Here is a 21,511-nt window from a genome sequence, read left to right on the forward strand (position 1 = left end):
CTGAAGGGTGACGGACCTGGTTACTTATCAGATTTCAGTTACACAGGGCACAGCTCTGACCCCAGTCCACGGTGTCCCCCCTGAACTCCAGCTCCAGCCCAGCCCAGGACAGGCCTGCAGGCATCTCCGATTCACACGAGACCAACACAGACCGAAAGTCACCCTGGGAGTCGGGTCAGCCACGGAGTCTGGAACAGCCTTCGGTAGGGAGGTGAGAAGGGCCGGCCCAGGACCCCTGGCTCCCACAGAAGGTTCCCCCGTCATTGGAGAAGACCCTCTCCCGGCAACGAGGGTGATTAAGAAAGTGTGGTTTTGCCCGTGACCAATACACGCTGGAAGGCAGAGCCAACAGGCCTCTGTGTCACCAGGCCCTCCTGGCCTTGGGGAACAAGACGCGGCAGCAGGAGCTGGTCAGGACCACATGCACAGCTCACCGCAGTCCCCAGACGAGCTGGAACATCACTGCGGGCGTCTCATCACCACACCCCAGTGTTGTTGCTTCTCAGACTATGAACAACAGCACAAACCGTGCACCCCCTGCAAACTCAGGCGTGTCTGGGCGTTTCTGGGAGACTAAGGGCTGGAAAGTCACAAGTAGGAACTTGAGCTGCTGAGACCAAACAGCGACCAGAAGGTGGACGAGATGACCTGGGGGGTGGACGCAGACAGGGACAGGTGCACTGCCAGGAATTAGTCCACGTGCTGGTCTTCAAGTGAGACCGGGGCGGACGCCAGAGCATCCTGGCTCCACGCTTCTCCCGGGCTCCTGCCTCTGGCTCTCGTGGGACCCTCCCTCTGCTCCTCAGCCCCTCCGGGCACTGACCCTTCTCCAGGCGGCAGACCAGATCCAGCTTCCACACTTCACTTTCCTCCCTCGTTCCTGCCAACCTCCCCACCCTCTCCTCACCCAGGATGACACTGCGCCCCCAAGCCCCGAGTGCTCTGTCCCTCAGGAGCAGAAGAAAGTGCAGGGATGTGCACAGTCGGGACAGGAGGACGGTCCCAGCCACACGGGCCACCCGTCCACGGGGAAGGCACAGTGTGACCTCGGAGAGCCCCCACCCCCAGTAGCATCCCCAGAAGGTCCCCAGACCCTCTGTCTGCCGTGAATCCTGGCGGACAGGGAATCCCAGCCCTGGAGAGAAGTGGGGGATGGAGGCTGACCGCTGGGCACCGCTTCCCGTCCACACACGCTGGCTTCTTCCCGTCTGCCTCTGCCAGACTGCGGTGATTCACCCTTTGAAGCTGGGAGTCGGCTGTAACTCGTTTGTGTTCATCTTCTTGGAGGGAAATTTGAATCAAAGAAAGAAGCCTCAGGGGACTGAAAAAAAAAACGCCTGCATTCCTATCCCGTTTCCTTTTCCTCTGGTTCCCCCTGAAACAATCCTTGTTAAGCCCAGGGTCTAAAAGAGGCAGGAATCTCTCTTTCTGTGCTTTATGGAAATGCGGTGAAATCTTGTATGGGCGGGCATGGCAAAAAGAGAGGTGTCTGGGGCAGGCTAATCTTGAATATTTATTTCAAATAAAATGGAAAGGTTGGTAGCAAAGGGTGGTTAGAAATCCATGCAGATCTCCTGCACGCTGGTCCCTGGTCGTGGTTCTCCCCCATCCACACCCGGTTGTTGGGAAGCGCTCTACGGTCTGAAGAGAGTCAGGGCTGGAGGGTACAGTCTGGGGCAGAAGCAGTTAAGAGGCAGTGGCTCCTGCCTTCCACCCTGGCCGCCAGCCGTCACATCAGAGAACCCAGAGGTCAAAGGAGCTCACTTGTGAGAGGTGACTTTCATTCCAAAGGCAGTGTTTCATGGGGCGGACACTACACTGGGCTCATCCAAAAGGGCTGCTGGCCCTGGGGCGGTCACAGAAGCTCGACCAGTCCTTTGTCCTGACACCCCTCCCGCTGTGCAGACTTCCTCTTTTGTCAGATGAAGAGCCTGGGCTTTGAGGCCGGACAGCCCGGGATCTCTGACCTGGAGGTGATTGCTGCCCCAAGACCTGGGCCCAAATCACTCATCCCCCACGTGGAGAGCTGACATTCTCGCAGCCCCTCCCGGGTGCCAGGTCCTGCTGTGAGCACCTGCTTGGACAGAACCCGCTACCACCCTAGAGGGTGGCTACCATCGTAACTTCCCCGTCGTACAAATGAGGAAGCTGAGACGCAGAGAGTTTAAGGGAGTTGCCTGCTGTCCTGCCGCTGGCAAGTGGCAGAGCTGCGACTGAATGCAAGTCTGTGCCCCCGACCACACTCTCCGCCTCCCACAGCCCCTTGGCCTCCCGGTGACCTGGTGATAAGGGTGCCTGCTCGGGCCTTGGTGAGCGTCAGAAATCATCTCCGTGTGCCTGGTATGCAGTAGGTGCTTAGTAAATGACAGCTCCCACTGCTGTCCCCCGTCCAGCTCTAACACTCTGTGAGGCTTGCACATGTATTTCCACCCCTTGAAACAACCCAAGAGGCGGGACTGGCCCCGGGCAGTGCAGCTGGAGAGCCCCCTTCACACTGCAGGACGAGGCTCACGCTCTGACTGCAGCGCCCTGCGGCCTCGGCCACTTCGGGCTCATCCTCCCGCAGCGTCCGCCGTTGGGGCTGGCTGACGCCTGCAGGTGCAGACCCGGGAACAAGCCTGTGAGAGCAGACGGAGCATCCAGATGCCACGGACGTGGCTCCCTCAGTGCTGGGAGCAGAGAGCCAATCCCGTGGTCACCTTGGGGGCTCTGACGAGCATCCCGGTCCCACCTGCCGAAAGAAACGGTGACATCACTCCCCAGAACAAGATGATTCCAGTCTTAGTGTCTTTGATGGGACATGTCCTCAGTGCTGCAGGGGGAATGAAACAGGTTAGGACGGGGATGGGGTCGAGGTCTCCCTCCCTAGTCGCCAGCGCGGACCTGGCTGGGAAGCTGGCATTCAACGCCCCCCTTTCCCAGTGCCCTCGAAGCATGGAGACCTGTGTGGCTGCCAGCACCTCAGCCAGAAGGGATGAGGGCTCTCTCTGTGCCTCCACCTGGCCTCCTGGCCACTCAGTGAAGCACATCTTCCTGTCACCCCAGCATCACGCAGAACCACCTTGCCTGCGTCTAACGAGCTTTAGTGGCTGTCATGGAGAAGCCTTGGGAAGGGGACGCGGGAGAAGCCAGAGAGGGAACGCGGCTGGTGTCCCTTGCGTGTTCCGGTGATGCCCAGAAGCCGGGCCACGACGGGGGTCCGGGCAGGCTGGGACCAAGGTGACAGTTTCTCCACTGCCCGCAGCTCCCACCTCTCATGACGCTGAGCATCGGGGGGAAGCAGGCCCCTGGGAACCGGTACCGCAGGTGAGCGACGCCCAGCCTCCTGTCTGCCCACGGGTGGGCCCTGTAGGCACTTCAAGGGGCCGCAGAGCTGAATACGCCCCCTCCCCCCGCCCTGGCTTTACTTTCCTGAACACAGTTTTTAAAAAAACATTTTCCACTGTCCTTTCTCATTTAATCCAGGTCCTCCGCCAGCTTGGCCACATGACTCAGCCCCTCTCCTGACCTGCCGGGTTCAGGACAGGGGTGCAGGCTGCAGGGGCATGCAGCTGGGCAGTGCTGTCTGATTCTAGGGGGGTCCCTGGCCTGGGCCAGGGTGGGTCCACAATGCAGTGGTGCATGTCCCTCCCGGTGGCCGACAGCCGTGGGGCCCCTCGCAGTGCCCACCTCCGTGCCAGGCCTGGGTGCCTTGGACTCAGTGTGTCCCCTGCAGGCACACGCTGGACGCAGGACTCGGGCCCCTGGGGCACATGGCGTCTGCCTTCAGCCTCCTCCCACCTCCTCTCCATCTTCCTTCCCCATCTCCCTCCCCACAGCGCCAGGACCTGTCCTGTCCCCAGACACCTAGATGGACGTTTTGTTGGCAAAATGCAGTCCCTGTGGTTGCCAGGTCGGTCCCTGGCCTTGACGAGTAGAGCAGGGGGACGGGGGCTGGAGCACCAGAAAGGAGGCACCAAATACTCCTTGACCGGAGCGGGGCCCTGGGGACGTCAGGGAGGGTCCCAGGCCTGCGGATCAGCCATGTCCCCCAGCACAGACTCGGGGCGGCCCCCTCACCCCATTCCCTTTCCCTTTCAGTCGTCAAATAACTGGACTCAAACCACCTCCCTTCATCCCCGAAAAAGGTGCTGTCTGACTGCAGCTCAGAAGGACATTCCATCCCCGGGGAAGGAATTTATAAATCTCGCCTGCCATCAATCAGTGCCAGGCTCCTGGACCTCCCAGGCTATATAAAGCCACTCTTCTGCCTCCTGTGTTTCCAATTTTAAATCAAACACAGCTCAGCCCCGCTGACTCCTCACGGATTCCAGGGGCCGTTCAAAGTCTCCCTGAACCAGCCGGCTAAAAATGACTCCGTTGTTCCACTGGAGAAATTTAAAACTAAAACTCACGTGCAGGGTGGAGACTGCCCCAGGATAAATATGAATGGGAACTGTGAGGTATGTTTCTCCACCAAAAAAGCAAAGAAAAAAATTATCTCTGTGAAACGTCTGGGCCCAACCCACCTGCAGACCTCCCCACCATCCTGCTTTCTGGGTGGCTGTTTCTATAGCAACCAGGTTCTCAGAGAGACCCTGGACCCACCCTCCCAGAGAAGGGAAGGGACTAGGCCAGCAGCCAGTGGTTGAAGGGCCCCCCACCCCACCCTCCGCCCTCCGGCTTGGTGCCAGGTGCTGGGGAGGGGGACTCTTCCTCCAAGTGAGGGGAAGGCAAATATGAGGGAGTGGTCCTGGGTGGTGGTCTGTCATAAAGCTGGAAAGAATGCCAGGGTTTCCATGCCCAGGAGAGACAGTACCTATGGGGGCAATCCATGGAGGAATCTCACACGGTCGCCCAAACACCTTCTCGAGTCTTCTGTTCCTTCCAGTGGCCTCAGGATTTCCAGGGAGGAGAAGGATCCAGGTACTCAGTACAGAAGGAGGAGAAGCTTCTGGAGGCTGATGTCGGGGGTCCCAGGCTGTCTCGGCCAGTCACCTGGAGCCGCCCTGCAGACCCGGAGGAGCTGAACTTCAGTGGAGAGACCACCCCCTCCCTCGCCCTGGAAACGGATCCCGTGCAACCCCAGACCCTGGTGAGCACGGTAAGTACTTGCCCCCGCGGCGTGGGGTCCTGCCTGCAGAGGCCCAGACCCACAGGCGAGCAGCCCTGTCCCCAGACTGTTTCCTCTCAGACCCCCGTTCCCCTCACTGGAGACAAAGCAGGGTCCATTGACACCACCTGCCGTATTATTTTCTTTCTTTCTTTCTTTTTTCTTTTGGTTGCTTCTTTCTCCAGGAAGCACTGCTGGTGCTCAGATGACCCCGTGACGTGGGAGAAGGCAAATCTAAAGGTATCAATCCCCGTGTCCTGGAGATGACACAGACCCCGAGTGACCCCCACAGGGGAGGTCCCGGCCGGGCCTGAAGCCCAGAACCTCTCCGGGGCCAGCTCAGCCAGGATGACAGATCTGCGTGGGAAAGCGGTGCTAACAGCCCGGAAAGTGTGATCAGCCTGAGCTGAGATCATAAACAATCCCTCACGGACCCCTCTCCCTGCGCCATCATCATCCCCGAAGGAGGGAAATGACTGCAGGGGGCCTGGACTAGGCCTTTCAGTCCAGGAAGCGAGGTTGGGCAGGAGCTGGTAAAGAGAGGCTCTTCCTTTCCAAGAACTGGCCACAAAAAAATGGTCTTGGCCTTCCACAGAGAAGGCTTCGATCAGAGGTGAGAAAGAAGGTTGTAATAACATAGATTTTGAGAGGCCTACAGAGGAGGCAAAACCAGAGAAATCGTATCCTGGGGGGAGCACTGCCTGGCTGAGGGGAGGTCTGTAGAGGCCACGAACCCCCTGTTGCAGACTTGGCACTGGGTGTTGGGAAGTCAGTGTCTGAAGTTATTCACAAAAGCTGCTTTAATACATCCCAAGAGACATCAGCTGCATTTCCAAGAATCAGGCTATCCAAATAAAAATCTGGGTCCAAAGTCCTCTACGTAATTTTAAAAGCAAATTTTCAGCTCTTGGATGCAGCGTCCTGGTGGCTTTATCCAAGTCTCAGAGTCTGCATAGTCACAACTTCAAAAACTAATACCCAACTCTGTGTTCCCCACAGAGAGACTCCAGGGATGGAGAAGACTCTGTAACCCAAAACCTGTGAGGAAACTTTAGTTCTGGAGCCAAAGAGAGGTTTCCGCTGAACGGGAACAAAAACAGGCAAAGGGGTTTTGCAACAAGCAAGACCTCTGGTTAAAAAACCGCGGGGACGTCAGGAAACTCCAAAGAACTGGCTGAAAACAAGATCTCTTTACCCTAGAACATAGCACCTTCAACAAGGGGGGTGAAACTGGACGCTGGAATCTGGTCCTGCCAACATTCTCAGTTCTAACCTGCCGCGCCCTGCTGGAAGGGGGGGTGACAGGTAGGAGAAAGGGCAATTCCCTCGTCTGGGACCACGTCTTCATTGCCATGGCTCCTTTGCTGTTGTGCAGACAAAGCCACACGGATATGTCGGGAGAACCGACGCCCAGATGTGTTCCCTTCACTGTGTTCTATTCATTCATGTGTGAATCTGACAGTTACTTGTCGAATGTCTGCTCCACGCCAGGCACAATGCTGTTCCCTGGAGATGAGAAGCGGCTGCCTTCGGGTAGCTAGCAGCGCCAACAGGTGGGCAGCAGATCTAAAACACCTCCAGGACTGGAGCTCCTGTGTCACCCAGCAATATGAGGTGTGTCATGAGTTCACACGCTACGTCATCACGTGCATCTCAGAGGAGAGCAGAGGACCTGAGAGTGGCTGAGGCCTTGAGAGGAGGCTTCCCCCAGCCCAGCTTCCGGCTCTATAAATTTCAAACCTCGTTTCTCTACTGCCGCCCCATCCTTCTAGGCCCTGGCACCTCCGGATGCCTGCCCGTGGCTGTGAGACCCTAGCACTGCCTCCTCGTCACAATGCCAGGGGTGGTAGAGGAATCCCGAAGCCGTGTCTCTACCAGGACATCTGTGGGTGACTCACGTGTACTTGCAGGGAGTGCAAACGTCCCAAATCAGAGAGGACGCCGTGACCGACCGCACTCACAAACTGTGCACGCGCACAAGGCCCGGGCTTTGGAGAGGGTCCCGCTAGAGAAGCCTGAGTCTGCTTTTCACCAAGATCAGCACAGATCTGGGGAGGCCATCTCCGCTGCCGAGACGCTCAGCCCCACAGGTCACCTGAGGCCTGTGTCCAAGAGCTGCAAACACTTAAATCAGGCTCTCCATAAATGCCAAGAAAAGATGTGATGCCAACCCTGGCCCCTGTTTTTGGATCCAACCTCAGCCCCCAGCCTCCCTCGGTTCCCCCGTCTTCCCCGACGTGCGGGCTTCTCTCCGCCAGACCTCCTGTGCTGTCTGTTTTCTAGTTGTCGTCCTTCAGCTCACTCTGCAAATCTCATCGCTTTCTTTCCCTTCTCCCCTTTCCCAGACCTGTCCTGCCCGTCTCCTCCGTCTCTCCTCTCCCTTGCTGTCACCCTCACTTCGACTCAAAACCTTCCCTCTGTCACCTCTCTCTGTCTCTGCATCTTCCGTCCTCACTGTGGACTCTCTCCCCTGTCTTTCCCTGGTGCATCTGCGTCCTTCCAAATACAACCAGCCTCTGTGCCATCCTCGCATTTTTCATCTCTATTTGCTAGTTGTTTAAGAACTTGCTCTCAGGACAAAGCCTTATTGCAGCTGGGTTTTTGTTGGTTTTTTTTTTCCTTCCTGTGGCATGAAAGCCCTAGACTGGCCTTTCCCTCCAGGCTGCAGGACGGGAGTGAGGCCAGAAACAGCAAGAGCTAGGCCGGGACCTCTCACCTCTGCTTTTGCAGGCGCTGCCCCAGAGGGAAGTGTTTCTTGGACGTCCTGTGTCTCGGACACAAAGGAGAAGAACATGTCAGTTGTTTGGAAATCCCTCTTAACTCTTCGCTTCTTCTCTAATCCCATCTGTTTCTGTCTGACTTTCTACAGACACCTACCCCTGTGTGTTCCTCACTCTGTTCATGGGTTAGAACCTAGAACACCCTCTGTCAGCACAGAGAACAGAACAAAGTCCCTGTCCTCGGGAAACGTGTGGTCCCGGGTCTGCAGACAGAAAATCATCTCCTGGTGCCAACGAAAAATTAACCAGTCAATCTAAGAAAGAAATGGACACTTTTATTCAAGCCAAATTTGAGGATTATAATCCGCCCCCCCCCAAAAAAAGCTCTGAGAGCTGTTCCGCCCTTTAGAAATCAAGACCCAGTTATGTAAGGTTTCTAAGACAGAGGGCTGGACATCCAACAATGCGTTATTGACAGCTTACACAACGCAGATCTAACCGTCCTCCCGGTGGGTTGTGTGACGCCTTACAAGGTCAAGAAGGAATGCTGTCTTTTAAGGAGTTGTCTTGGTGCTGGGAGAGCGCGGCTGCTTATGGTGGAGCCAGCGTCCCCACCGGCCCGGGAGGCCTGGTGGATGCCCAGCGCAGAGACACAGTGCACAGTGCGGGAAGAGGGGGCCAGAGGCCGGGAACAATCTCCTCTGCTTACATGTTTCTTATCTTGCCGTAAAATATGCATTTTACTTCACAGTAGAAATCTGAGTAATCAACTGTGCGGTGATGACCATCGGGGGCAGGTTACAGCAGGGAGAGCCCATCATGAGCCTCAAGGATCAGGGGACACCTGGGAGGGGTGGGACTTGTGCCGCCCGTGGAGGAGGAGAGGGCGTCTTAAAGGAGTAGCGGCGGCAAGAGCAAATCCAGAACCTCAGGACCGGAGAGGTGGGGTGGGGAGAGTCCAAGGAGAGCAAGGGGGCGGCCTGGCCGGACAGTGACAGCGGATGAGGGGTGGGGCTTCCGCGTCACGGAGACCGCGCATCACAGACTGACTTAGTTGGCTCACAGCAAGATGCTGCAAACCCAGTGGCTTCCACCACAGAAGTTTTCTTTCTCCCCGCCCTGGAGGCTGGAAGTCCAAGGTCAAGTTCTGGCCGGGTGTGGTTTCTGGCCGGAGCTCTCCGCCTGGCTGCGGACGGCCACCTTCTCACCCGCCGTGTCCCCACGTGGCAGAGAGAAGCCAGGAGTCTCTCTGGGCTCATCTCCATCATCAGAATCATGGTTTCAGGGACCAGAGCTGCATGGCCGCAGCCCAGGAAGGACATTCCTGCCACCCCAACACCAGGTTACAACACATCAGGGGAGGATCCCTCTGCTTTGGTTTCTGTTGCATTCACAGGGCACACCTCGTTGGGTGTCCTCTAAATATTACACACGTGGAAACTGACTTGAACAGAATTGACTGCAGAATCTGGAGGCCCATGGAAGAAAGCCCTTCTTCCCACAGTGAGAATCAAGCTCCTTGATGAAATTAATGGGTCAAATCACATGGGCTTCTTTGAAGCTTTTGATGCATGTTGCCAGATTACACTCCTAAAAACTGTGCCAACCTCTGCCACCACCCCTGGCAGCGTGGGAGGACGCCCTGAGCGAGCACATCTGCGCTCCAGCGGCACCTGAAGGACCCGTCCCACAGTTACCTGGTCTGTTTGGAGCTGCAGGGATCCACGAGGCTTGGTACAAAGACCCAGGAGACCGGGCACCCCGTCCCCCAGGCCTGCTGCTGGGTGGCGACACCACCTCCAGCAAGGCATTCATCTCCTCTTCTGCCAAAGGAAGACGGTAGCCGTCTGCCGGCCCCGCTCGGCGCTTGCGGACCAGTGCCAGAGCGCGGTGCGGGCGTGCTGTTGTAACGGGGACACACCCAGACACGGAGTCGGGCCAAGGTGTCACTTTTTGAGAAGCGCTGCTTAACTGGGTTGTCCACGGAGCCTCGAGATTTGGGGCAGAACTCAGGGGGTGGGAGTCCGTGGCTGGTTGGCTCAAAATGTATCTACTTCAACAGAACCCGAGGACAAACAAAGCTTCCTTTTTCTACCACAAGTGTGATTGCACAGCACACTGATGCGTCATAAGCTAAACACACACCCACAGCCACTACCAGCACGGCTGAGTCAGGGAGGGCAGAGAAGGCTGGGCTGCCAGGGAGCCCGCACCTCGGTTGTGGGGTTTCCTTACGACCGACAGAAAGTTCTCCCTCCACTGGGATGAAATGTGCTCCTCTGGGAATTCTGACCATCAGTGCTTACCCCACCTTGGTCCTACAGCCATGGCCGGTGCAAGGTTGCCCTTCTGAGAGTCTCCCCCAGCCAGGGCTTTCCTCTGTGGCCCGGGGGACAGTGGGCCCCACGTCCACCCAGCCAGCTCGGCTGACACCCTAAAGCCTGAGCCTGGAAGGTGACTGAGGGTCTTCACCAGGGACCACAGGGCATTTGTCCCTCGGTTGATGGGAGATCCCCAGCCTTCAGGGTGAGGAGAGGGGCAGCAGAGGCCGGGAATTGGGGGAGAGGCCATGGTAGCACCCAGCATCTTGCTGGGGCCCGGTGATGAGATCCCGCCGGATCCAGATGTGAATACAAGACTCAAGGCGCGGGGGCCTCAGGACAGACCAGGTGAAGCAGATGCACTCTGTCCAGAGGAGCCACGTGTCGTCCCTGGAAAGGCCCGAATTCTAACTCCACCTCTTTCCACTAGACCCAGAGGGCTGACTGGAGAGACGGAGATATTTAATGGAATAAGATTAGCTGTTAGGTAAAAAGTGTCTCCTTCTGCGTTTCAGGCACTTCCCACATTTAATCATCTTTCATCCTCACAGCGATCTGAAAGGTCGGCCTTACACCCATTTTACAGGTAAGAAAACTGAGATTCGCCAAAGTAGAGTAACTAGCCTGAGGCCACACAGCCAATGAGCACATGGGGTTGTGACCTGGGCACCCCCGGACAGGTCTGTTCCAGCCAGCAGTGCCCGGGGTCTGCCCAGGGTGGACCGTCCTCCTGGAACGGCTGGGAGGCCCCCTACCGAGGGCTGGGGCATGAGTAGGTGGGTCAGACATCGCTGGCCACCAAGCACTCACCCAGCCCAGTGTTTGGCCCACCTCCCATCCATTTGGCTCCGGATCCATCTCCCCTCCTCCCTGCAAAGCCCTTTGTGGGATGGGGTTTCCTGTAGTTCAGTCGCAAGAAATGGCAACCCAGGGAGGGCCCTGGGGCTCCTCAGAGGTTGCTGCATGGACGGGAAGTGTCAGGGACAAGTCACTCCAAGAGCAGAGCACCAGAGAGCAGGGCTGGCGTGCATGGGTCTGGAGAACACTGGTGTCGGTGAGGCCTCCCTGCACCTTCGCGGGCGGCCGTAAGGAGCAGGCGTGACTGTCCCTATGGGACAGAGGGGACAGTCCCCCGGGAAGGAGCCTCGGATACCAGGCTGAAGAGATGTCGGCAACGGACAGCTGATGAAAAGCCACAGAGATTCTGTCCCAGAGCCTAGCCTGTCAGAGCCAAAGGGCCCCCCTGGCTGACGGCCCCGGCCCCATGTCTGCCCGGAGCCCTGGGCAGGAGACAGTGTCAGTGGGCTGACCGGCCTGAGGGTCTGGTTTGCAAGGCTATGGGAGCTGAGGCCCCTGCAAGTGTGGGCATCCCTGGGGGACACACAAAAACCTTCCAGCCATTAGGGAGACCACCATTCGTGCGGTCACCATCACAGACTGCTACGGACTGAGTGTCTGTGTCCCTCCCAAATCCATGCGAAATCTTTACCCGCCCCCAGTGTGATGGTGCCAGGAGGTGGGGCCTTCGAGAGGTGATGAGGTCATGAGGGTCGAGACTCACGATTGGGTCAGTGTCCTTATAAAAGGAACCCCAGAGAATTCCCTGCCCCTTCCCCGATGAGGACACAGCGTCTATGACCCAGGCAGTCCGTCCTCACCAGACACCAAGCCTGCTGGCACCTTGATCTTGGATGCCCAGCCTCCAGAGCTGGAAGAAAGCTGTGCCTGGCTGTTTAGAAGCCACCCACCCATGGAGTTCTGTGCCAGTGGCCCGAGCTCACTCAGGCTTGTCCTCACACTGATCTCTGTCATTCAAAGTACTCTCCGTGTGTGACGGCCATGAGGACTGGTCTTGGTACTTTCTGCAGTGTCTGGAGAGATTCTCACCTACTTGATGATCTCCAGTCCTTATTTAATTCTGTCCTAAGGATGTGGCTAAGGGCACAAAGAAGCGGGAGACAGAACATCTGCCCTCAAGAAACTTGTTCTCAGAATATGCAGAACAGAAAACAGTGCCGGATGCTACACTCTCACGTCAGACGGTGTGGTTGCAGCTAAAATCGTTTTTAGAGTCCAGAGAGGAGAGAACACCTCAGCATTTAGAGTCCTAGAGTAGAGTAATCAGGGAAGGCTTCCTGGGGGTGGTGAGGCCTGAGTGAGTCCTTGATTGACGGGTTTGAGAGAGGGGAGGTGATACTCTAGGTGGGAGGGCAGCAGGCATAGTCTGTACTGAAGACATCACTCTTGGCACAGCAGGTTCTTCACTTCTTGGCCCCACACCGGCCCCCAGTCAGGGAGGCGTAGACAGTAGGGTGAGAGTGCGTGTTTCTGACAGTGTCGTGCGTCACAAATCCAGCACAGGCACAGCAGATACCATATCCTGATGGTCCACCACACGCCGGGCACTCGACATTAAGCAAACTTACTTAGTTTTCACAACAAACCTAGGGGTACGATCAATATTCCCATCTCACAAATAGGAAAACTGAGGCTTGCGAGGCCAGGGAACTCGCCCAAGATCACACAGCAGCGCGGCAGGGGCCGAACTCCCAGTGAGGTCAGCCAGACCCCTTCCACCTGGCTCTCTGCCTCCCCAGCCCTGGCAGCCCGCTTACCTTTGACCTTTGCCAAAGTCCATTAAGGGTAAGCACTTTCCCCTCACCGTGCTCCACTCCCTCAAGTGCTGCCTCCACCATGAAGCCTTTCCTGACCTCCCCTCAGCCTCCTTCCTCTGCATTTAAGATCCCTGAGGTCACGGCACACCTTACCATCTCAGCAGTGGTTGCCTGGGTTCGAGGCGGGGGGAGAGGCGCGAGGAGACTTTTGGGGGTGATGTCTCTGTTCGTGATCTTATTTTGGGGGCTGGTTTCAATTGTCTATTCACTTGTCAAAACGTATCAAGTTGCCCACTTTAAACAGGTGCAATCTCTTGACTGTCAATTACACCTCAACAAGGCTGTTTAAAGAAGTCCTAACTCAGGGTTAGCTCACCCTAAAAGAGTTGTGATGGCAGGTGATCTCCTTGGTGGCACAGAGGAGCAATGTGCCCTTACAGAGCACCCAGCATGGAGATGGGTCACAGCCGAGATGCCTCCTCCCGTGTCCCCCAGAAACGCCCAGGCACCGTGCTGTGACACCAAGCCACGCCCCGGTGATAGTTCACAAAACCCAGCCCCTTTTGGCCTGTCCGTCCTTAAGGGCAGTGGGGGCCAGGCGCTGCTCTGCCTGGTTTTAGTAGATCAGGAAATGGAGCCAGCGGGAGGGGAGCCATGATTCGGGCTATCACCTCTGAGTCAAGACAGACACTATTGACATTCCGCATTCTCTAGCTGCCTAGGGACAAAACCTGGGCCAGAGCACTCTGCCCCACCAGAGTACCCACCCTCAAATGTCTGTCTGCCCCCTAAGGACGGCTTCCCTGCCAACACACCTACGCCCACCCAGCCCAGCCCAGCTAAGAGTACAGGGGCCTCCTACAGCTTTGGTGTCCAGGAGTAGAGGCCCGTGCCCACTGGCCTCTTTCCACACAGCTGGATTATTGGATTATGTGCATTAGGACCACCAATCTCAGGATCAAAGTCATCATTCCCCGCCAAGGGCATTGTTCCATGTGCCGGAGGGATGGATGAACACTATCAGATTAACCCTGGGAGTGGGGCCACCCCGTTCCATCTCACAGGTTGCACACTGCACAACTGCCGGCGGTGCCGGGCACACAGTGACCTGCGAGGAGGGCTCTGTGATTTCATAAGGACAAACAAATCTTAACATAGCTCTCTCTTTACTATAGACAAAGGGGTCAGGAACAAGCGGACTTGTCCACGTCAGCGCCAGGAGTGACCACGCAGGACCGCAGGCTGAGCCCAGGCCGAATACCGAGGGGCCTGGTTCCAGCCCCAGCTCAGCCAGGGACTAGCCAGTTAACTTAGGCAGGAGCCTCGGCTGCATCACTGCTGGTAATATAAACACTTGCGAGTACCACAGAGCTCTGTGATTTCATAAGTAGTACAAGTCGTTATTCGGAAAATGAAAATCCAACTGGACTCAGAGCCCTTGGAAGTCGCTGCTGGCTGGGTCGTCCTGAGACAAACAGGAGAGCTGATCGGCAGAGGAGTCAGTGGGGGGTGGGAGGGGCGGGGAGGGGGCCAGGTGTGGCTGTTTTACCTAGACACGCAAAGAACAGAAACAAGCACACACTCTCTCCCCGTTCTGTAATTTTTCCCTCATCTTAGCTGGAACAAAGGGCCTTTTGAGGGTTTAATGGAGCCTGACTTAGCAAACTTTCCTGCCTCCTGTGTGAGAAGAAAACAAACTGTTCCATCCGGGTTTGCGAGGTTCCTTTGAAGGGCTTGCGGCTTTGGTTCAGGCAAACAGGAACCTGGCGGGGACCACCCTCCACCCTGGTAAGTGAGCTTTTTGGCAGGACTTTCTCGAGGCCTCTTCCACACAGATTGCAGGGGGGCGGTGGGGAGGAGTGGGGGGAGCAGGGCTGCAGGTGCCCTGCCAAGCCAGGTACCCGGGAGCCAGGCGGCTGATGTCTGTGAGCGCCAGGCATGCACCTAGCACCGTGCTGAGCCCCTGCTCACATTAGTGGAGCCCACCTAAGTCAGCTCACCAACTCCTCTCCTCCACCCAGGGGCTCGGGGACCACAGCCCATTTTCCAAGTCAGGAACGGAGACTCCGGGGGCTGCCTGACTTTACCAAGGCCACATGGACCAGGTGAGTCCGACCCCATTGCCTTTGCTCCTTCATCGGCCACGTCCGCTCCCCAGAAAGCCCCAGCCTCCAGTCATCCATCCCAAACCCAGAACCAGGGCCCCCCGGAGGCAGTGGGACAGCCAAGCCTGAAATGACATTCGGTCTCTGGAGACTGGGGTCAGTTCCCCAACCCTGGGGAGAAGACAAGTTCACCCTCCGACTACAGCCCCTGTGAGCTCTGCGCCCTCGGCCCCTACCTCCCACCCCGGGGCTGCGTCTGCTGGTGTTGGGGGGGTCGGCCCCGCCCGGCCTGCCCCGCTGCTCACACAGACTCCTGCACTTACTCTAATGCAGTCACACTTACCCACATCACACACAACCCCTCACACCCCCACAATCACACACACACACACACATACACACACGCACCTCCCAGCACCCCGCAGGCGAGAACACACAGGCACCCTCCAGGGACGAGGGGCTCTGCCTCCCCTCGGGGTGGCGTCCGGCCCGTGCACAGTCCCACGGTGGCTAACCGTGGGTGTCAACTCAGAGGGCGGGCCGGGTGTCGGGGTGGAGGGATGAAGTCAGCGTCACACCATGTCCTATCCGAGTGCCTGGAACAGGGGGAGGGAAGGAAGGTTCTTCAAAGCCCACGTTTGGGGCAGGGGTCCGTGAGGGTCCCTTGGAGGAAATCAGGACTGCACTGAGCGTCAGCAGTACCACCTGCTCCAGTCCCGTCAGCCTCATAGCACCCCCCCACCACGCATACACACACACGCACACGCACGTGCGCGCACACATACACACACACACACAGCGGGGCCCGGTCGGCTCCCCAGACACTGCAGGGCTGAAAGGACCAAAACACCAGAGACTCTGAACATCGTGACGACCAGCTTTCTCCGAGCACTAAGTCAGCGCTAAGCTCTCTGCTGAGCTCTTTCCCTGCAAAAAGAGAGCTTTCCCATTAGTTCCCGAGACAGCGCAGCGAGGGAGGCACCACGGTTCCCGTTTTCCAGATAAGGATGCCAAGGCTCCGAGCTCGGGAAACTCCTGCATGCTCCCAGGGCTGACAGGGGCCGGAGAGCCACTTAGAAAAGCGCCCTGCCCTGCGCGGCCTCTCACGCCGGGCAAGCCCAGGCTGGCCAGGCCACCTACGTCCAGGGAACGATGCCTGGAGCCCGGCCCTAGACTTGAAGTAACTCAAGAAGCAGGTGAGGAAACAGGTCCCCACCCGCCCCAACACGTCCAGAAAGAACCAGCCTTACCAGAGATTTGGTTCTAGACTTCTGACCCCCCGACCCGCCCGAGAGCACCTCTGGGCTATATTAAGCGGCTGAGTTCGTGGGCCTGGGTCTCGGCCTCCACCAGGAGGGAGGCCAGAGCAGTGGAAGACTCAGATCCGCTGGAGGAGATGCGGGGACGGCTTTGGTTCGCGCCCGCCGCCCCCACAGAACACCGCGCTGGGGGCTTGCGCCGCAGCCGCCCACCGCGTCCTCACGTGGAGGCTGGGAGCCCGAGAGCCAGGTGCCTGCAGGCCTGGTGTTCTCCTCAGCGGTCCTGCTGGGCGCACACTCCTGGCGTCCGTGTCCCTCTTCTTAGAGAGCCACCAGGCAGACTGGATTATGGGCCTCATTTCAACTTATCACCTCTGTCAAGACCCTGTCCCCAAATACGGTCACATTCAGAGGTGCTGGGGGTGAGCGCTTCAGCATCTGAATTTGGGGGACCACAAATCAGCACATCACGAGGGGCCTCCGTGCCGGCCTCTCTCCCACGAGGCCCTCTCACCTCTCCGGCCGCTTCCAGACCTCCCTCGGGCCCAGCCTGTGCCCACATAGCCACTCCCGGTGGAATCGGCTGGAGCTGCCTGGAGGACAAGTCCGGGCAGGCCACGGAGGCGCTGATTTGCAGAAGGGACAGGGATTCCTGAGGACTAGAGTTAGGGGCAGGACCCAGGCAGTGGGGCTTCCGAATTGGGCATGAGGGAATTCAGTCTCCTCCAGGCCGGACCCCACAGCCCCCTCTCCCAGTCCCAGCCAGGCCACCAAAGGCGCCAGGGAGCCAGCTGAGGGGCAGGTCGTCGAGTGCCAGGCAGCCGGGTCGGGAGCTGGACAGTTTGCAGGGACATTGACTGGCCAGGACGGCCTGGAAAGCAGGCAGCACCCCACCCGCAGCCCAGGACTGAAGCCCTGAGAGAGGAGGGCTTTCCTGATCCCTGCTCTCCAAGCATCAGCAGTGCCCCCACCCCTCCACCCCCCACACCACCACACCTGGTCCCAGGCAGCAGAAGTGACTCAGAGCCGCCTTCCAAGCGCCCTCCTCTCTCTGCCTCCTGCCCTGCTTCCTCCCTGCAATCTCCCTTCCCTCCCTGGCCCCTCCCAGCCAGGTTGGAGTCACTCACTGCCACCAACTGCAAAGGTGCAGGGCAGGGTTCAGACAGAAAACATCCCATGCCGGGGCCTTGAACAGAGAAGACTCCATGCAAATACTTGCAAGAGTATAAATTGCTAAGCAGGTAACTGAAAAGGCAAGAAGAGAACTCTTCCGTCTCCCTGCTGAGGCAGCAGAAGGAGCCGGCTGGGGTGATTAAAGCTTGGAAACATGGGCCCGGGACCCCAGCCTCAGAGGAAGGGGGTCTAGCTGGTGCCGGCGTGTCTGAGGTGGGATACAGCAAAGTCGTTCCTACGAGTATTGAAAAAGCCACAGATGGATTCCTCTCCCCACCCGGACCCTCTGCCTCTGAGAGTCTGAGTGTTCCTATAGTTCCGTCATGAAAACACAACCACGTTCACGTGGAAAGAATCACATCCTTCCCTGACTCCTTCCTCCTGCACCTCGACCAGCCTGAGTGTCTGCCAAGGGCGAGAAGTCCTGGAACCCATTAGGACGACCGCAGAGCCCAACCCTGACCCTTCTCTCTTGCTACTTCAGCCTGGGTGACGGCTGATGTAATGTGTCTGCCTGATGGGGCTGAGGGATGCCCAGGGAGCTGGCAAAGCTCTGTCTCTGCCTGTGGCTGTGAGGGTGTTTCTAGGAGAGGTTCACATTCGAATCAGGGGGTGGAGGAGAGCAGACCCCTCCCTGGTGCAGGGGCCTCGGCTCATCCTTTGTGGCCAAAGGGGACAAAAAGGTGGTGGAAGGGGGAAGTCGCTCTCTCTGCTGAGCTGGAATGTCCACCTGCTCCTGCCCCCAGACCACAGAGCTCCCGGTTCTCAGACTTCGGACTCGGACTGAACTGCACCCCGGCTCTGCTGGGTCCCGGCTTGCAGACGGCAGATGCAGGGACATCTCAGCCTCCGTCATCACATGAGCCGGCTCAGCATCAATCTCCTGAATCTCTGCATGTCCTGTTGGAGAACCCTGGCTGATACACCAGCGGGGTTTCTCGTTGCCTTGAAGGCCTTCATATTATGCTTTTATTGAGGTATAGTTGACCTGTAGTATTATATTAGTCTCAGCTGTACAACATAGTGTGTCAACATGTTTATAGACTACGCTCCACTTATAGTTAGTTATCAAATAATGTCTGTATTCCCTGTGCTGTACAACACATCCCTGTCGCTTGTTTATTCTAGACGTGGTAGTTTCTACCTCTTAATCCTCTACCCCTATCTTGCCCCTCCCCTCTCCCCCCTCCCCACTGGGAACCACTGCTTTGTTCTCTGTATCTCAGAGTCTGTTTCTGTTTTGTTATATACATTCATTTATTTTTCAGATTCTACATATAAGTGATAACAGAGTAGCTGTCTTTCTCTGACTTGTTTTACTAAGCATAACTACCTAGGTCCATCCATGTTGTTGCAAATGGCAACATTTCATTATTTTTTATAGCTGAGTAGTATTCCATTGCATATATATATATATATATATATATATATATATATATATATATATATATATATACACACACACACACACACACATATACACATATATATATACACACACAAACACCACATCATCTTTATCGAGTCATCTGTCGATGGACACTTAGGTCACTTCCATGTCATGGCTGTTGTAAATAGTGCTGCTGTGAACATTGGGGTGAATGTATCTTCTTGAATTAGTGTTCTCATTTTCTTCAGTTATGTGCCCAGGAGTGGAACTGCTGGATCACATGGTAGTTCTATTTTCAGTTTGTTGAGGAACCTCCATACTGTCCTCCATAGTGGCTGCACCAATTTACATTCCCACCAACAGTGTAGGAGGGTTCCCTTTTCTCCTCTCCTCGCCAACAATTGTTTGTAGACTTTTGGAAGATAGCTATTCTGAAGGGTGTGAGGTGATAGTTCATTGTGGCTTTGATATGCATTTCTCTGATGATTTGTGATGTTGAGCATCTTTTCATGAGCCTGTTGGCCATCCATACATCTTCTTTGGAAAAATGTCTATTTAGGACTCTGCCCATTTTTCAATCAGGTTGTTATTTTGACATTGAGTTATATGCGCTGTTTGTATATTGTGGATGTTAACCCCTTATCGATCATATGATTTGCAAATATTTTCTCCCATTCAATAGTTTGTCTTTTGCTTTGTTGAGGGTTTCCTTTGCTGTGCAAACGATTTTACATTTAGTTAGGTCCCACTTGTTTATTTTTGCTTTTGTTTCTTTTGCCTTAGTTGAAAAATCCAAAAACTTGTTGCTACAGCTTATGTCAAAGAGTGTTCTACTCAGGTTCTCTCCTAGGAGTTTTGCGGTTTCAGGTCTTTACATTTAGGCCTTTAACCCATTTTGAGTTTATTTTTGTATAAGGTGTTAGAGAATGTTCTAATTTCAGTCTTTTATGTGTAGCTGTCCAGTTCTCCCAGCACCACTTATTGAAGAGACTGTCTTTTCTCCATCGTACGTTCTTGCCTCCTTTGTCATAGATTAATTGACCATAAGTGCATGGGTTTACATCTGGGCTCTATTCTGTTCCATTGATTTATGAATCTCTTTTTGTGCCAGTACCATGCTGGGTTTTGTTGGGGGTTTTTTCTCTTTTTTTTTCAATCAAAGTACAGTTAGCTTACAATGTGGTACCCATTTCTTGTGTATAGCATAATGTTTCAGTCTTACATGTACATATGTATATTCCTTTTCATATTCTTTTTCATTATAGGTCACTACAAGATATTGAATATAGTTCCCTGTGCTGGACAGTAGAAAATCATTGTTTGTCTATTTTATATATAGTAGTGTGTATCTGCAAATCTCAAACTCCCAACTTATCCCTTCCTACCCTTTTTTTTTCCCTTGGTAACCATAAGTTTATTTTCTATATCTGTATGTCTGTTTCTGTTTCATAAATAAGTTCATTTGTGTCATTTTTTAAGATTCCACATATATGTGATATCATATGGTATTTTTTTTTCTCTTTCTGGCTTACTTCACTTAGTATGATGTTCTCCAGGTCCATCCATGGTGCTGCAAATGGCATGATTTTATTCTTTTTCTATGGCTGAATAGTTAAAAAAAAAAAAAAACATAAACCATGCTGTTTTGATCACTGTAGTTTTGTAGTATAATCTCAAGTCAGGGAGTGTGATGGCTCCAGCTCTGTTTTGTTTTATCAAGACTGCTTTGGCAATTTGAGGTCTTTTGTGGCTCAATATAAATTTTAGGATTATTTGTTCTAGTTCTGTGAAAAAATGTCACAGATATTTTGACAGGGATTGTATTAAATCTGTAGATTTCCTTGGGTAGTATGGACATTTTAACAATATTAATTCCTCCAATCCATGAACATGGGATATCTTTCCATTTCTTTGCATCATCTTCAATTACCTTCATCAAAGGTTTATAGTTTTCAGAGTGTGGGTCTATCACCTCCTTGGTTAAGTTCATCCCTAGGTATTTTTTTCTTTTGGGTGCAACTGTAAATAGGATTGTTATCTTGCTTTCTCTTTCTTATAGTTCGTTACTAGTGTATAGAAAAGCAATAGGTTTCTGTGCACTAATCATGTGTCCTGCGACTGTACTGAATTCATTTACTAGTTTAAATAGTTTTTTTGGTGGCGACTTCAGGTTTTCTATATATAGTGTCATAGCATCCAGCAGGGTCTCTCTCTGGTCTGGCATCCCCCTACCTGGGGCCGGGAAGCTGGGTGCACACAGGACCGTGGGAGATTTTCAGTTTAATTACCAGGGCTGGGACCCTGGGACAAAGGACTTCCAGTAATCATCAGCATTCAGTGAGGGGTCCCAGGGGGCAGGCTGGCACCCCGATTCTTATCCAGGCCCCTGTGAACTGGGCAGAGGTGGCTCACCCTGGGACTCAGCCACAGCTGTGAGATCACCCAGTTGTGGGTGCACCTGTGGGACCAGTCCAGCAAGCATGGGCTGTAATTCCAGATAATACTGCAGCTCTGAGCCCCGGAGTTCTTTTTCTCACTTTTCCACCACTTGTCTGCTCTCCAGCACACGTGTCCAAGGAGCTTTGCCCTCAGAGCATAAGCCTGTCAAACCTCACTTTATAGGAAAGTCCAGAAAAGATGGTTTTCTAACTAGGATAGTCCGAGGAGAGTGTGGTAAAGGGACTGGTTGTGAAGGCTTAGGGTGCAGGGAAACCACGGGGCAGTGGAGGGCACCACACAGCAGTGTCAGGGCCCTGAAGAGACGGGAGTGGTCAAGCAGAAGAAGAGAAAAGGTTGAGAGGAGCTGGACCTCCGGTGGGAGACACAGAAGGTCTGT

At 55.0% G+C, this 21,511-nt stretch overlaps 2 long non-coding RNA genes across 2 annotated transcripts; one reads left to right on the top strand and one right to left on the bottom strand.

Annotated features, from left to right (window-relative positions):
- Nucleotides 1-1,500: 1,500 nt before the first annotated feature.
- LOC135319379 (uncharacterized) lies at nucleotides 1,501-9,871 on the bottom strand. The gene is made up of 3 exons (XR_010377911.1): nucleotides 9,510-9,871; nucleotides 4,799-4,988; nucleotides 1,501-2,812 (listed from the first exon to the last, which is right to left on the bottom strand). It is a non-coding gene; the product is annotated as an uncharacterized LOC135319379 (long non-coding RNA).
- Nucleotides 9,872-14,398: 4,527 nt separating this feature from the next.
- Nucleotides 14,399-18,483, top strand: LOC116150553 (uncharacterized). The gene is made up of 3 exons (XR_004134277.2): nucleotides 14,399-14,536; nucleotides 14,770-14,853; nucleotides 18,032-18,483. It is a non-coding gene; the product is annotated as an uncharacterized LOC116150553 (long non-coding RNA).
- Nucleotides 18,484-21,511: the final 3,028 nt, after the last annotated feature.

This window comes from Camelus dromedarius, chromosome 26 (genome assembly GCF_036321535.1).
Source record: "Camelus dromedarius isolate mCamDro1 chromosome 26, mCamDro1.pat, whole genome shotgun sequence".
Taxonomy (NCBI): domain Eukaryota; kingdom Metazoa; phylum Chordata; class Mammalia; order Artiodactyla; family Camelidae; genus Camelus; species Camelus dromedarius.